This window comes from Chiloscyllium punctatum, chromosome 15, assembly GCF_047496795.1.
Source record: "Chiloscyllium punctatum isolate Juve2018m chromosome 15, sChiPun1.3, whole genome shotgun sequence".
NCBI lineage: Eukaryota > Metazoa > Chordata > Chondrichthyes > Orectolobiformes > Hemiscylliidae > Chiloscyllium > Chiloscyllium punctatum.
This window is the reverse complement of record NC_092753.1, coordinates 24,154,294-24,172,052: the sequence shown is the minus strand read 5'-3', so window position 1 is coordinate 24,172,052 and position 17,759 is coordinate 24,154,294. Positions and strand designations below refer to the sequence as shown.

Here is a 17,759-nt window from a genome sequence, read left to right as displayed (position 1 = left end):
TGTGTAAGGGCATGAACAAGTGTTACCCTTCATGGTGTCGTGGGGGGATGAAGGTCGGGTCTGCAGGCAATGATAGTCTCCAGCTGAGAGTCGTGAGAACCCGGAATCTTTGTGTGTGTGGGGGGGGACCGTGTGTGTGTGTGTGTGTGTGTGTGTGTGTGTGTGTCTGCGTGTGTGGGTGCATGCGTGTGTGTGTGGCTGCATGTGTGTGTGTGGGTGCATGTGTGGGTGTGTGTCCTGTGTGTGTGTGTGTCTGCGTGTGTGGGTGCATGCATGTGTGTGTTTGTGGGTGCATGTGTGGCTGTGTGTGTGTGTGTCTGTGTGTGTGTGTGCATGTAGGGATATGCGGGTCTGTGAGAGTGTGTGTAGGTGCATGTGTGTGAGTGTACTGGGGTATCAATTTGTGAGAATGTGCGTGAGTGGCTGTGAATGTGGAAGTGTTTGAGTGAGTTTATGAGAGAGAGCTTGTGTTTGAGAGAGGGTATGCAATAGTGTGTGGGTCGGTAGGAGTGTGCTTTTGTGTGTGTGCGTGTACTTGTGAGTGTCCGTGAAATAGTATACAGTGCAGTGTTGTCACGTGTCGTGTGACATGAACCAAAGTGCCCAGTTAAAGTCATCCCCATGGGTACCGAACTTGACTATCAGCCTCTGCTTGGCCACTTTGCATTGTTGGCTGTCCCATAGTCTGCCTTGAAGGATTGTCACCCAGGGGTCCGAGACCGAAAGGCACAGAGCGCTGAAGTGCTCTCCGACTGGGAGGCTAGAACCAGTCTGACTCAAGATTGGGACACAGACAGACTTTAACCTCACACCTTTAATGCATTGTCTGAGCTGAGATGGCATCTCTTGTTAGACAACCTGAAGTTATCTCGACAACGTAACTTTGAAAAGGTTCTGAGGTTCTTATATTAAAGAACGGAAACTAGTAAACCCATTATAAAAGATGAAAGGCTTAACCTAAATGTGTTTAATATATCATTTCAGCTGCATTAAACTGTAATCCTTTTGCTATAAATACTGCGTCTTATGGTCCTTCTTATCATCAGGTTGATCTACATCGGAAACACTCCATCCATTCTTTATCCTTCAAAGAAAATCAGTCACCTTCATCAGACACTACCTTCCCTTAACAAATCCATGATGACTATATCGGATGATGACGTGGAGGAGCCTGTGGTGGACTGGGGAGGACAAAGTTCAAAATCACACAATACCAGGTTATCGTCCAAGTAGCTTTCGGAGCACTCCTAAAACTAGTGCTTCCAAGTAAAGCTGTTGGACTGTAATCTGGTGTTGTGTGATTTTTAACTTTATCCTGGATTAAACTTTCACTCACTGTGTGGTCACTTCTATCATCTCTCAGAGTTTTATCGAATCATTTTCTCATACTGGAAATATAAAAGCAGCTGGTGTCCACTCCTCCTATTTCTGACCTGCACCTAAAACAATAACATTACCGATTCGATATGAGAAATAACGTTGTTTGGATATTTGTGAACTGTCCACCCACATTTCACTTGATATTAGGCTGTAGTTCACAAAAAACAAAATGAGAGTAATGTTGAAATGAGTGAAATCCGGAAACATTTCTTTCGAAATAAGATGGAAAACCAAGGAATTCTGCCATGACTCGTGTCTCTTTGAACCATGCTCGACTTGACTCCTTAATCCTCCTGGGGACATCCTCAACTTCAAAGTTGTGTCTGCACTCCAGAGGTCTGGCAGACTCAATGTGATGTGCAGACGGAGGTGTTTCATTCCCACTGAATCGATCGGCTCTTTTGGTTGTGGAGTGGTGTTAAAATGCACTGCTTGCGATGGCCGGGAATCGAAGCCGGGTCAACTGCTTGGAAGGCAGCTATGCTCACCACTATACCACCATCGCTACAGCCAGAACCGCTCTAGAAATGAGCTGATGTGCCATAATAGTTCTTGACTCGAAATTTCGTTGTTGTTTTGTTGGAAATTTTGCAGTGAAATATTAGAATTGAGAAGTCATCAAAGACCGAGTGTTACTGAGTGGATCGGTCTCCTGATGCCCCGCCTCACTTTTTAATACACACAAAGCAGCATTTCGGATTTCTCATCATCTGAAATCAATCAATAACAGAAATAGCACGAAAATCCCAGGGCAACCCTGGAACGATCACACAATTAAAACTTGTCAAGTTCTCAGAAAGGTTCACCGGACCGAAACGTGAACTCTGATTTCTCTTCATACAGCTTTACCACCGACTTCGGGTTTGGTTTCTGATTTACAGCGTAGACATAGTCATCGAGATAGAGATGTACAGCTCGGAAACAGACCCTTCGGTCCAACCTGCCCATGCCGACCAGATATCCCAACCCAATCTAGTCCCACCTGCCAGCACCCGGCCCATATCCTTCCAAACCCTTCCTATTCATATACCCATCCAAATGCCTGGAAAATGTTGCAATTGTACCAGCCTCCGCCACTTCCTCTGGCAGCTCATTCCACACACGTACCACCCTCTGGATGAAAGCGTTGACCCTTTGGTCGCTTTTATATCTTTCGCCTCTCACACAAAACCTATGCCCTCTAGTTCTGGACTCCCCGACCCCAGGGAAAAGACTTTGTCTATTTATCCTATCCATGCCCCACATAATTCTGCAGTTCTTTCAGTTTCTAAAACTTCTCAAGAGTTTTCTTAGAAAACAAAAACGGCAAAAACAGAGGAACCATTAGACTGAGGCCACGCTGCAGTAATTGTGGAGAGGAGGGAATTCCGAGTAACAGTTCGGGAAGCAGAACCCTCTCGAGGAATATGTATTAATTTGAAGTTCGATCCCGTTGATAGATTTGCAGGTTTCTCTTTTACTTTGTAGAAGAGGGGGAGGTGTCAGTCAGCAGTAAGGGGTTTTCACAGGAGGGCATGATTTGGAGATGCCAGTGTTGGACTGGGGTATAGAAAGTTAAAAATCACACAACACCAGGTTATAGACCAACAGGTTTAATTGGAAGCACTAGCTTTCGGAGCGCTGCTCCTTCATCAGGTGGTTGTCCGAAATCTAGAGCTTCCAATTAAATCTGTTGGACTATAACCTGGTGTTGTGTGATGTTTAACTTCACAGCAAGGGGTAGTCATGGGCAGCTGTTTAGTGAAGGTCGCTTCCACTGATGTGGGAAGGCAGTGCACGCAAAACCCTCCCTGCCCGAGATAGGTAACCTGAACCAAGATGGGCTTTCCAAGGTCAGGGGGTGCAGAGTGCTGAGGCCGCTGTCATCATTTAGTTCCCATGGGTCCCAAGTCCTTGGGATGCCGTGGCGCCTTAATGATGAATGGGATTGTGTGCAACCGAGACAGGGTCGTGGCAGAACAGTGTTGAGAGTGTGTTGCTGGAAACGCACAGCAGGGAAATCGATGTTTCGGGCTCCAGCATCTGCAGACCTCCCTGTCTCCGAGCAGAACAGTGTTATCCGCTCAGGTTTAAGCAGAACGTCCGCAGCTACTCCCGGGGGTCCAACGAAACACAAAGCGCTATCCGGGAGGGCAAACGTAGGGGGTGGGGTCAGCAAGCACAGCGTAGGGTGATCCCGGTTCGTGAGGGGAAAAAGAAAACGTATTGCGGTGAAATTGACATAGGAAGTGAAATTGACAAAGGAGGTGAAATTGACATTGTCAGAGCAACCCTGCGCAGGAAGGAGGTAGAGCGTCATGGAGGGGCGGTGTGCAAGATGGAAAGGACGGGGTCAAGGGAGGGCACAGACGGCTGTGTAAGGGCATGAACAAGTGTTACCCTTCATGGTGTCGTGGGGGGATGAAGGTCGGGTCTGCAGGCAATGATAGTCTCCAGCTGAGAGTCGTGAGAACCCGGAATCTTTGTGTGTGTGGGGGGGGACCGTGTGTGTGTGTGTGTGTGTGTGTGTGTGTGTGTCTGCGTGTGTGGGTGCATGCGTGTGTGTGTGGCTGCATGTGTGTGTGTGGGTGCATGTGTGGGTGTGTGTCCTGTGTGTGTGTGTGTCTGCGTGTGTGGGTGCATGCATGTGTGTGTTTGTGGGTGCATGTGTGGGTGTGTGTGGCTGTGTGTGTGTGTGTCTGTGTGTGTGTGTGCATGTAGGGATATGCGGGTCTGTGAGAGTGTGTGTAGGTGCATGTGTGTGAGTGTACTGGGGTATCAATTTGTGAGAATGTGCGTGAGTGGCTGTGAATGTGGAAGTGTTTGAGTGAGTTTATGAGAGAGAGCTTGTGTTTGAGAGAGGGTATGCAATAGTGTGTGGGTCGGTAGGAGTGTGCTTTTGTGTGTGTGCGTGTACTTGTGAGTGTCCGTGAAATAGTATACAGTGCAGTGTTGTCACGTGTCGTGTGACATGAACCAAAGTGCCCAGTTAAAGTCATCCCCATGGGTACCGAACTTGACTATCAGCCTCTGCTTGGCCACTTTGCATTGTTGGCTGTCCCATAGTCTGCCTTGAAGGATTGTCACCCAGGGGTCCGAGACCGAAAGGCACAGAGCGCTGAAGTGCTCTCCGACTGGGAGGCTAGAACCAGTCTGACTCAAGATTGGGACACAGACAGACTTTAACCTCACACCTTTAATGCATTGTCTGAGCTGAGATGGCATCTCTTGTTAGACAACCTGAAGTTATCTCGACAACGTAACTTTGAAAAGGTTCTGAGGTTCTTATATTAAAGAACGGAAACTAGTAAACCCATTATAAAAGATGAAAGGCTTAACCTAAATGTGTTTAATATATCATTTCAGCTGCATTAAACTGTAATCCTTTTGCTATAAATACTGCGTCTTATGGTCCTTCTTATCATCAGGTTGATCTACATCGGAAACACTCCATCCATTCTTTATCCTTCAAAGAAAATCAGTCACCTTCATCAGACACTACCTTCCCTTAACAAATCCATGATGACTATATCGGATGATGACGTGGAGGAGCCTGTGGTGGACTGGGGAGGACAAAGTTCAAAATCACACAATACCAGGTTATCGTCCAAGTAGCTTTCGGAGCACTCCTAAAACTAGTGCTTCCAAGTAAAGCTGTTGGACTGTAATCTGGTGTTGTGTGATTTTTAACTTTATCCTGGATTAAACTTTCACTCACTGTGTGGTCACTTCTATCATCTCTCAGAGTTTTATCGAATCATTTTCTCATACTGGAAATATAAAAGCAGCTGGTGTCCACTCCTCCTATTTCTGACCTGCACCTAAAACAATAACATTACCGATTCGATATGAGAAATAACGTTGTTTGGATATTTGTGAACTGTCCACCCACATTTCACTTGATATTAGGCTGTAGTTCACAAAAAACAAAATGAGAGTAATGTTGAAATGAGTGAAATCCGGAAACATTTCTTTCGAAATAAGATGGAAAACCAAGGAATTCTGCCATGACTCGTGTCTCTTTGAACCATGCTCGACTTGACTCCTTAATCCTCCTGGGGACATCCTCAACTTCAAAGTTGTGTCTGCACTCCAGAGGTCTGGCAGACTCAATGTGATGTGCAGACGGAGGTGTTTCATTCCCACTGAATCGATCGGCTCTTTTGGTTGTGGAGTGGTGTTAAAATGCACTGCTTGCGATGGCCGGGAATCGAAGCCGGGTCAACTGCTTGGAAGGCAGCTATGCTCACCACTATACCACCATCGCTACAGCCAGAACCGCTCTAGAAATGAGCTGATGTGCCATAATAGTTCTTGACTCGAAATTTCGTTGTTGTTTTGTTGGAAATTTTGCAGTGAAATATTAGAATTGAGAAGTCATCAAAGACCGAGTGTTACTGAGTGGATCGGTCTCCTGATGCCCCGCCTCACTTTTTAATACACACAAAGCAGCATTTCGGATTTCTCATCATCTGAAATCAATCAATAACAGAAATAGCACGAAAATCCCAGGGCAACCCTGGAACGATCACACAATTAAAACTTGTCAAGTTCTCAGAAAGGTTCACCGGACCGAAACGTGAACTCTGATTTCTCTTCATACAGCTTTACCACCGACTTCGGGTTTGGTTTCTGATTTACAGCGTAGACATAGTCATCGAGATAGAGATGTACAGCTCGGAAACAGACCCTTCGGTCCAACCTGCCCATGCCGACCAGATATCCCAACCCAATCTAGTCCCACCTGCCAGCACCCGGCCCATATCCTTCCAAACCCTTCCTATTCATATACCCATCCAAATGCCTGGAAAATGTTGCAATTGTACCAGCCTCCGCCACTTCCTCTGGCAGCTCATTCCACACACGTACCACCCTCTGGATGAAAGCGTTGACCCTTTGGTCGCTTTTATATCTTTCGCCTCTCACACAAAACCTATGCCCTCTAGTTCTGGACTCCCCGACCCCAGGGAAAAGACTTTGTCTATTTATCCTATCCATGCCCCACATAATTCTGCAGTTCTTTCAGTTTCTAAAACTTCTCAAGAGTTTTCTTAGAAAACAAAAACGGCAAAAACAGAGGAACCATTAGACTGAGGCCACGCTGCAGTAATTGTGGAGAGGAGGGAATTCCGAGTAACAGTTCGGGAAGCAGAACCCTCTCGAGGAATATGTATTAATTTGAAGTTCGATCCCGTTGATAGATTTGCAGGTTTCTCTTTTACTTTGTAGAAGAGGGGGAGGTGTCAGTCAGCAGTAAGGGGTTTTCACAGGAGGGCATGATTTGGAGATGCCAGTGTTGGACTGGGGTATAGAAAGTTAAAAATCACACAACACCAGGTTATAGACCAACAGGTTTAATTGGAAGCACTAGCTTTCGGAGCGCTGCTCCTTCATCAGGTGGTTGTCCGAAATCTAGAGCTTCCAATTAAATCTGTTGGACTATAACCTGGTGTTGTGTGATGTTTAACTTCACAGCAAGGGGTAGTCATGGGCAGCTGTTTAGTGAAGGTCGCTTCCACTGATGTGGGAAGGCAGTGCACGCAAAACCCTCCCTGCCCGAGATAGGTAACCTGAACCAAGATGGGCTTTCCAAGGTCAGGGGGTGCAGAGTGCTGAGGCCGCTGTCATCATTTAGTTCCCATGGGTCCCAAGTCCTTGGGATGCCGTGGCGCCTTAATGATGAATGGGATTGTGTGCAACCGAGACAGGGTCGTGGCAGAACAGTGTTGAGAGTGTGTTGCTGGAAACGCACAGCAGGGAAATCGATGTTTCGGGCTCCAGCATCTGCAGACCTCCCTGTCTCCGAGCAGAACAGTGTTATCCGCTCAGGTTTAAGCAGAACGTCCGCAGCTACTCCCGGGGGTCCAACGAAACACAAAGCGCTATCCGGGAGGGCAAACGTAGGGGGTGGGGTCAGCAAGCACAGCGTAGGGTGATCCCGGTTCGTGAGGGGAAAAAGAAAACGTATTGCGGTGAAATTGACATAGGAAGTGAAATTGACAAAGGAGGTGAAATTGACATTGTCAGAGCAACCCTGCGCAGGAAGGAGGTAGAGCGTCATGGAGGGGCGGTGTGCAAGATGGAAAGGACGGGGTCAAGGGAGGGCACAGACGGCTGTGTAAGGGCATGAACAAGTGTTACCCTTCATGGTGTCGTGGGGGGATGAAGGTCGGGTCTGCAGGCAATGATAGTCTCCAGCTGAGAGTCGTGAGAACCCGGAATCTTTGTGTGTGTGGGGGGGGACCGTGTGTGTGTGTGTGTGTGTGTGTGTGTGTGTGTCTGCGTGTGTGGGTGCATGCGTGTGTGTGTGGCTGCATGTGTGTGTGTGGGTGCATGTGTGGGTGTGTGTCCTGTGTGTGTGTGTGTCTGCGTGTGTGGGTGCATGCGTGTGTGTGTGGCTGCATGTGTGTGTGTGTGGGTGCATGTGTGGGTGTGTGTCTGCGTGTGTGGATGCATGCGTGTGTGTGTGTGGTTGCATGTGTGGGTGTGTCTGGCTGTGTGTGTGTGTCTGTGTGTGTGTGCATGTAGGGATATGCGGGTCTGTGAGAGTGTGTGTAGGTGCATGTGTGTGAGTGTACTGGGGTATCAATTTGTGAGAAATTGCGTGAGTGGCTGTGAATGAGGAAGTGTTTGAGTGAGTTTATGAGAGAGAGCTTGTGTTTGAGAGAGGGTATGCATGTGTGTGTGGGTCGGTAGGCGTGTGCTTTTGTGTGTGTGCGTGTACTTGTGAGTGTCCGTGAAATAGTATGCAGTGTAGTGTTGTCACGTGTCGTGTGACATGGACCAAAGTGCCCAGTTAAAGTCATCCGCGTGGGTACCGAACTTGACTATCAGCCTCTGCTTGGCCACTTTGCATTGTTGGCTGTCCCATAGTCTGCCTTGGAGGATTGTCTCCCAGGGGTCCGAGACCGAAAGACACAGAGCGCTGAAGTGCTCTCCGACTGGGAGGCTAGAACCAGTCTGACTCAAGATTGGGACACAGACAGACTTTAACCTCACACCTTTAATGCATTGTCTGAGCTGAGATGGCATCTCTTGTTAGACAACCTGAAGTTATCTCGACAACGTAACTTTGAAAAGGTTCTGAGGTTCTTATATTAAAGAACGGAAACTAGTAAACCCATTATAAAAGATGAAAGGCTTAACCGAAATGTGTTTAATATATCATTTCAGCTGCATTAAACTGTAATCCTTTTGCTATAAATACTGCGTCTTATGGTCCTTCTTATCATCAGGTTGATCTACATCGGAAACACTCCATCCATTCTTCATCCTTCAAAGAAAATCAGTCACCTTCATCAGTCACGACCTTCCCTTAACAAATCCATGATGACTATCTCGGATGATGACGTGGAGGAGCCTGTGGTGGACTGGGGAGGACAAAGTTCAAAATCACACAATACCAGGTTATCGTCCAAGTAGCTTTCGGAGCACTCCTAAAACTAGTGCTTCCAAATAAAGCTGTTGGACTGTAATCTGGTGTTGTGTGATTTTTAACTTTATCCTGGATTAAACTTTCACTCACTCTGTGGTCATTTCTATCATCTCTCAGAGTTTTATCGAATCATTTTCTCATACTGGAAATATAAAAGCAGCTGGTGTCCACTCCTCCTATTTCTGACCTGCACCTAAAACAATAACATTACCGATTCGATATGAGAAATAACGTTGTTTGGATATTTGTGAACTGTCCACCCACATTTCACTTGATATTAGGCTGTAGTTCACAAAAAACAAAATGAGAGTAATGTTGAAATGAGTGAAATCCGGAAACATTTCTTTCGAAATAAGATGGAAAACCAAGGAATTCTGCCATGACTCTACTTTCTTTGAACCGTGATCGACTTGACTCTTTCATCCTCCTGGGGACATCCTCAACTTCAAAGTTGTGTCTGCACGCCAGAGGTCTGGCAGACTCAATGTGATGTGCAGACGGAGGTGTTTCATTCCCACTGAATCGATCGGCTCTTTTGGTTGTGGAGTGGTGTTAAAATGCACTGCTGGCGATGGTCGGGAATCGAACCGGGGTTAACTGCTTGGAAGGCAGCTATGCTCACCACTATACCACCATCGCTACAGCCAGAAGCGCTCTAGAAATCAGCTGATGTGCCATAATAGTTCTTGACTCGAAATTTCGTTGTTGTTTTGTTGGAAATTTTGCAGTGAAATATTAGAATTGAGAAGTCATCAAAGACCGAGTTTTACTGAGTGGATCGGTCTCCTGATGCCCCGCCTCACTTTTTAATACACACAAAGCAGCATTTCGGATTTCTCATCATCTGAAATCAATCAATAACAGAAATAGCACGAAAATCCCAGGGCAACCCTGGAACGATCACACAATTAAAACTTGTCAAGTTCTCAGAACGGTTCACCGGACCGAAACGTGAACTCTGATTTCTCTTCATACAGCTTTACCACCGACTTCGGGTTTGGTTTCTGATTTACAGCGTAGACATAGTCATCGAGATAGAGATGTACAGCTCGGAAACAGACCCTTCGGTCCAACCTGCCCATGCCGACCAGATATCCCAACCCAATCTAGTCCCACCTGCCAGCACCCGGCCCATATCCTTCCAAACCCTTCCTATTCATATACCCATCCAAATGCCTGGAAAATGTTGCAATTGTACCAGCCTCCGCCACTTCCTCTGGCAGCTCATTCCACACACGTACCACCCTCTGGATGAAAGCGTTGACCCTTTGGTCGCTTTTATATCTTTCGCCTCTCACACTAAACCTATGCCCTCTAGTTCTGGACTCCCCGACCCCAGGGAAAAGACTTTGTCTATTTATCCTATCCATGCCCCACATAATTCTGCAGTTCTTTCAGTTTCTAAAACTTCTCAAGAGTTTTCTTAGAAAACAAAAACGGCAAAAACAGAGGAACCATTAGACTGAGGCCACGCTGCAGTAATTGTGGAGAGGAGGGAATTCCGGGTAACAGTTCGGGAAGCAGAACCCTCTCGAGGAATATGTATTAATTTGAAGTTCGATCCCGTTGATAGATTTGCAGGTTTCTCTTTTACTTTGTAGAAGAGGGGGAGGTGTCAGTCAGCAGTAAGGCGTTTTCACAGGAGGGCATGATTTGGAGATGCCAGTGTTGGACTGGGGTAGAGAAAGTTAAAAATCACACAACACCAGGTTATAGACCAACAGGTTTAATTGGAAGCACTAGTTTTCTGAGCGCTGCTCCTTCATCAGGAGGTTGTCTGAAATCTAGAGCTTCCAATTAAATCTGTTGGACTATAACCTGGTGTTGTGAGATGTTTAACTTCACAGCAAGGGCTAGTCATGGGCAGCTGTTTAGTGAAGGTCGCTTCCACAGACATTGTAGGTCGTAATCGTAGCTAAATTCCACCATGAATCAGGTAATACCCAAGCTGGGTTGTGAGGCCTAACTCGCTGACCGGAGGTCCTTATTTTGGCTGCCACGTGCAATAAAGATTAAGTACAGACTAACCTCAATTATCCGTATTTTGGATTATCCGAACAAGGTCTCAAGGTCTAATAAAAATATTACATCAAAGAGGTAGGTGAATTTGGATTGCCTGTACTGAAGAACAAGTGAAAACACTGGCAAAATCAAAGAAACACAATCACCTCAAGCAACAATGAGTGGAGTTTTTGGTTTCACGTAAGGATGAGTTACACAGTCCTTTTCAAACGTGTGCTTTATTTCCGTCACTTTACTGGGCAGTTCTTGAAATAAATTGCCGAGAAAGTAAACATGCGCAAGGCAGTGCTTCTGATTTCCTACTGTGACACTGAGTTCACAGAAACTTGATAAATGCTCTTGTGATTGTGGAAGCTTTTCAGGACCTTGCTTAATACAGGGATTTCATATATTTATGTGATGTTAAGGGTTTAAGTCCTTCTCAGTTTAACCTGCAATTTGCAGAATGCAAAGATTAGTTTGTTCAAATAGCAGACTCATCAAAATTATTGATTGAAACAAACTGTCTGGTAGAGCACTGCGATCCGGACGAAAAGGTGCTCGCCCAACTCATTCAGATAATAGAGGTTCCTCTGTTTTAAGACTGGATTGTCTTGGAGATTCCTGAGTAAGTAGCCAAATTAAAGGTAGCTTGTGGTAATTCACCCACAAGATCTAATTGAAGTTTGTAAGATGCTAAAGGAGATTAACAAAGTAGACGCAGAGAAGATGTTTCCCCTTGTGGGGCAATGTAGGTTAAGAGGCTGAAAGATTTGGGAGGATGCACTTGAACATTGAGTCAAAGTTAAAATCAGATCGGCCATGACCTTATTGAACGGCAGAGTAAGCTGGAGGAGCTGAGTGGCTTCCTTACGGTCCTCGTTCATATGAGAGGTCATCGTTTTAGGCTTAACATGTGGCACGTTTAATAACAGACATGACGAGGGTTGGTACCTGGGACTTCGATGTTGTGGCCATTACAGAGACGTGGGTAGAACAGGGACAGGAATGGCTGTTGCAGGTTCCAGGGTTTAAATGTTTTAGTAGGGTCAGAGATGGGGGTAAAAGAGGGGGAGGTGTGGCATTGCTTGTCAAGGATAATATTACAGCAGTAGAAAGGGTGATGGAGGAAGACTTGCCATCTGAGGTAGTGTGGGCGGAGGTTAGAAATAGGAAAGGTGAGGTCACCCTGTTCGGAGTTTTCTACAGGCCTCCTAATAGTCCGAGAGAAGTAGAGGAAAGTATTGCCAGGATGATTCAGGAGAAGAGTGAAAGTAGCAGGGTGGTTGTTATGGGGGACTTTAACTTCCCAGATATTGACTGGGAAAGCTATAGCTCGAGTTCGTTAGATGGGTCGGTGTTTGTCCAATGTGTGCAGGAGGGTTTCCTGACACAATATGTAGACAGGCCAACAAGAGGTGAGGCTATACTGGATTTGGTTCTAGGTGATGAACCAGGCCAGGTGTTAGACTTGGAGGTAGGTGAGCACTTTGGGGGCAGTGACCACAACTCGGTGACTTTTACTCTAGTGATGGAGAGGGATAAGTGTGCACTGCAGGCCAACAGTTATAGCTGGGGGCAGGGAAATTATGATGCGGTGAGGCATGACTTAGGATGCGTGGATTGGAAAAATAGGCTTCAAGGGAAGAACACAAATGATATGTGGAGATTGTTCAAGGAACAGCTAATGGGTGTCCTTGATAAGTATGTACCAGTCAGGCAGGGAGTAAAGGGTCTTGTGAGGGAGCCGTGGTTTAATAAGGAATTGGAATCCCTTGTGAAAGGGAAGAGGGCGGCCTATGTAAAGATGAGGCGTGAAGGTTCAGTTGGGGCGATTGAGAGTTATAAGGTAGCCAGGAAGGATCTAAAGACAGAGCTAAGAGCAGCGAGAAGGGGTAATGAAAAGTCCTTAGTTGGTAGGATTAGGGAAAACCCAAAGGCTTTCTACAGGTATGTCAGGAATAAAAGGATGACAAGGGTAGGTATCGGTCCAGTCAAGGATAGTAGTGGGAAGTTGTGTGTGTGGAGGTGGAGGAGATTGGTGAGACACTGAATCAAAACTTTTCGTCAGTATTCACTCAGGAACAGGACATTGTTGCCGATGTGAATATTGAGTCACAAGTGATTAGAATGGATGGCCTTGAGGTACGTAGGGAAGAGGTCTGGGGAATACTGGAAAGGATGAAAATAGATAAGTCCCCGGGGCCTGATGACATTTATCCTAGGATCCTCTGGGAAGCTAGGGAGGAGATAGCGGATCCATTGGCCTTGATTTTTATGTCGTCGTTGTCTACGGGAATAGTGCCAGAAGACTGGAGGATAGCAAATGTGGTCCCCTTGTTCAAGAAGGGGAGCAGGGATAGCCCGAGTAACTATAGGCCAGTGAGTCTCACTTCTGTTGTGGGCAAAGTCTTAGAGAGAATTGTAAGGGATAGGATTTAATGAGCATCTAGATCGGAATAATGGGATCAAGGATAGTCAGCATGGTTTTGTGAAGGGCAGGTCGTGCCTCACAAACCTTATTGAATTCTTTGAGAAGGTGACCAAGGAAGTGGACGAGGGTAAAGCAGTAGATGTGGTGTATATGGATTTTAGCAAGGCGTTCGATAAAGTATCCCATGGCAGGCTAATGCAAAAACTACGGAGATATGGCATTAAGGGTGCATTAGAGGCTTGGATTAGGAATTGGCTGGCTGGAAGGAGACAGAGGGTAGTAGTTGATGGTATAGTTCATCTTGGAGCGCAGTTACTAGCGGTGTTCCAGAAGGATCTGTTTTGGGACCATTGCTGTTTGTCATTTTTATAAATGACCTGGAGGAGGGGCTTGAAGGCTGGGTGAGCAAGTTTGCGGATGACACAAAAGTCTGTGGAGTTGGGGACAGCGAAGAAGGATGTGGCAGGTTACAGCGCGATATAGATAAGTTGCAGAGCTGGGCAGTAAGGTGGCAAATGGAATTCAATGTAGCTAAGTGTGAAGTCATTCACTTTGGTAGGAGTAACAAGAAGATGGATTACTGGGCTAATGGTAGACTACTTGGTAGTGTGGATGAGCAGAGGGATCTTGGTGTCCATGTACACAGATCTTTGAAAGTTGCCACCCAGGTAAATAGTGCTGTGATGAAGGCATATGGTGGACTGGGCTTTATTGGTAGAGGAATTGAGTTCCGGAGTCCTGAGGTCATGTTGCAGTTGTATAAGACTCTGGTGTGGCCTCATCTGGAGTATTGTGTGCAGTTTTGGTCGCCATACTATAGGAAGGATGTGGAGGCATTGGAACGAGTGCAGAGAAGGTTTACCAGGATGTTGCCTGGCATGGTAGGAAGATCATATGAGGAAAGGCTGAGGCACTTGGGACTTTTCTCATTGGAGAAAAGAAGGTTTAGGGGAGATTTGATAGAGGTGTACAAGATGATTAGGGGTTTAGATAGGGTTGACAGTGAGAACCTTTTTCCGCGTATGGAGTCAGCTGTTACTAGGGGACACAGCTTTAAATTAAGGGGTGGTAGGTATAGGACAGATGTTAGGGGTAGATTTTTTACTCAGCGGGTTGTGAATTCATGGAATGCCCTGCCAGTAGCAGTGGTGGACTCTCCCTCTTTATGGTCATTTAAGCGGGCATTGGACAAGCATATGGAGGTTATTGGGCTAGTGTAGGTTAGGTAGGCTTCGGTCGGCGCAACATTGAGGGCCGAAGGGCCTGTACTGCGCTGTATTTTTCTATGTTCTATGTTCTCATAAGGGGATTTGCTTCTCCAGAGTGTGATAGTCACTGAATAAATTTGAGGTGGTAGACAATTTTTTAGTCAGTAATGGTTTCAAGACAGTGGGCAGGACTGTGGAGTTGAGGCCGGATGCAATCAGCCACAATCCTGTTTAAGTGAGTCACCCATCTTTCCTCCTAAACTAATCAGGACCCTCATTCTCTTAAAGTTCTCGGGACTTACCGACTCTGCCCGGTATTCCCAAGGGATAGCCCGGAATTGGAGGTAGCCGATCCCGGCCTCAAGGCAGCGTTGAGCTAGCACACGGCCCACAGTCTCGGCTGCAGTGACGTCCCGGGTGCTGTATAGGTGCTTCTTGATGGACCACTCTTGGGTCGAAGCTGAGATGACCACCTCGCCCTGACTGCTTGCTGCCTCTACACAGGCTGTGACGTGCCTCTGGCTCTTCCTGAAACGCAACCTGGCATCAAGCAGTAGAGAGACAGAAAAATCAATGACAAAGGAAATGAGAGATATCAGCAGCAAATCATCCTGTGAGGCACCACTTACCACAACTGCACTCCCCTGCCTTCTTCAATCGTCTTTGTCACTTCATCAAAAAATCAATTAAGTTGGTGAGATACCATTTCTCATGCACAAAACCATGTTGACTATCCCTAATAAGTCCTTGGCTTTCCAAATGCACATAGATCCTATCCCTCACAATCCCCTCCAACAACTTACCCACCACTGACATCAGTTCCCTGGCTTTTGCTTACTACCTTTCTTAAATAATCACACCACATTAGCCACCCTCCAATCTACTGGCACTTCATTCGTGGCTATCGATGATACAAATATATCAGCAAGGGACCCAAAAATCACTTCCCATACTTCTGAGGCGTTAGATAAAGTCCTTGGGATTACAGGAATGAAATGGGATCAGGGAACCGAGTTGGCTGATCAGCCATGATCACATGGATTGTTAAAAGGGGTAAACAGCCTCCTCCTTTGCTTATACTGTATGTTTCTATGAGCCCTGTGTGACCTTATTTCTAAGTCAATGAATGCTAACATGGCGCTACAGCTAGCAATTTGGAAAACAAGTAGTCCTTTGGCCTTTTTATGAGTAGTAGTGAGTCCAGCCGTTAAACTGTCTTCCATTTTCTTCCACGCAATTTTGGTGAGATGGAATATTCCATCTAGTTTTGACATTCCTGATAAAGGGCTTACCCCCGGAACGTCGACTCTCCTGCTCCTCGGATGCTGCATGACCTGCCATGTTTTTCCAGCGCCACACTTTTCGACTCTAGTTTTGAGGCACAGTCTCAGAATAAAAGGGAAGCATGAGGAGGAATTTCTTCTCTCAGAGGGGAGTGAATCTGCGGAACTCTTGACCACAGAGGGCGGTCGAGGCTGAGTCATTAATTATATTGAAGGCTGCGATGAGATTTTTAATCTGGAAGGGATCAAAGATTATAAAGAAAGACAGGAGAGTGGAGTTGATAATTGCCAAATCAGCCATGACCCCATCGGACAAAAGAGTACATTCAATTGGCTGACCTCTGTTCCAACATCATATGGACTGTCAGGTAGATACTGCGGTTACTCAGGGAACACAGCAACTAACGTGCAGACAGCAAGAACTGACTAACAGCACTGTGATATCGGGCTGATTGCCTGTTTTCACCAACTGGACACAAGTTTTAAAGATTCAGATTGGCATTCACAGTGCTTCTTCCAAGGAGGTCACGAAATCTTTAATATGGACTTCAGACAGCAGTCAGCCAGTTAGATGTCACAGAGGGACACAGTCTGGCACTCCCTCAGCACTGACCCTCCAACAGTGTGCTACTCCAGTACAACAGTTCTCACATCAGCCCAGATACCAGTGGTTAGATTTCTGCTCTCCCATCTAACCCAGAATCTCGGAAGTCTGAGACAAGAGGACTATTCACTGAAGAATTTTCACATTCACTCGGCCAGAGGCAGAACTCAGGGACAAAGAGCTGACAGCCACTGGCAATGGAAACGGGAAATTGGCAGAAACTGACACAGCAGTGAACCTGCACAGTTAATGCCTTTGCTGTTTGAATTCGTGAATCACTGGACATTGGAATACATCTGGGAAAACAAACAAGTGAAATTCACAACTAATCTTGGAGGAACCTGTTTGGGAGAGGGGACAGCACAGAAACAGGTAAGTGGATATTTTAAGCATGGCCTTACAGTAAATCTGCAGTTGTGAGTCGAGTTGGTGTTTTATTATGTTTTTTTGAGATATGCCTCTTGATTAAACTTAAAATATACGCCACAAGTATTAATTTAACCTGGAGCAGTGTTTTGTAGAGGAATAAGACAGTGCTATTTTCTGTGTCTGTAGACTAAAAGCAAAAATGGCCTTTAGTAGAATGATATGCTCTTCTTGTCGGATGTAGGAGTTCAGGGAGAGTTTAAGGGTTACTGAGGACTATATCTGCAATATATGCCGTTGATTAAGAATCCTTTCAAATTGAATGGAACAGTTGGAGAGACAGTTCGAGGTAATGAGGAATTTACAAGAGCAGGGAGACATGAAGGATGGCAGTTATAGGAAGAGGGAAAAGATGCAGATCCAGTCACATAGATTGGTTAACTCCAGGAAAGGTAAGAGAGGTAGACAGTTGGTGCAGGAGTCTTCTGTGGCTATCCCCATTTCAAATAAGTATGCTGTTTTGGAACATGTGGGGTTGATGATTCTCAGGGAAACGTAGCAAACAGCCAAGATTCTGGTACTGAGACCAGTTCTAATGCAATGACAGGTACATCAGGTTCCAAGAGATCGATTGAATTTGAGGACTGTCTAGAATTTGAGGACAGATGGTCCTGTGGCCAGCGTCATAAAATCAGAATGCTGTGTTGCATTCCTGGTGCCAGAGTTCTTCAGAGTTCTGCTGCTGAGGAATCCTGAATCTGAAATCTTCTAGAATTTTCTGCCTTGTGATGTGACCTGATTGATGCTCCTTTAGATTTGTTCATCCACAATATTGATTCTGGAGTATTCAAGTCTTTGGATTGCCTTCTTATTGGGAGTAGCTTTTCTGTTCCTTGTTACACTTGATGCCAACTTTCTATTCAAAACATTGCATGTTGTGCCAGTAACCCCTTCACTTCAGTACATCCCTCATGCAGGGAATATTAATTACCTATTAGTCACAAGACAGCTGGTTGTCAAACAATTAACTTTGCTAACCCTGGAAACGGGTTATTTATGTTGCTTTGAC

General features: G+C 45.9%; 2 non-coding genes across 2 annotated transcripts; both read right to left on the bottom strand.

The window, feature by feature from the left end:
- Positions 1–1,813: 1,813 nt before the first annotated feature.
- trnag-ucc (transfer RNA glycine (anticodon UCC)) lies at positions 1,814–1,885 on the bottom strand. The gene has a single exon. It is a non-coding gene; the product is annotated as a tRNA-Gly (tRNA).
- Positions 1,886–5,554: 3,669 nt separating this feature from the next.
- Positions 5,555–5,626, bottom strand: trnag-ucc (transfer RNA glycine (anticodon UCC)). The gene has a single exon. It is a non-coding gene; the product is annotated as a tRNA-Gly (tRNA).
- Positions 5,627–17,759: the final 12,133 nt, after the last annotated feature.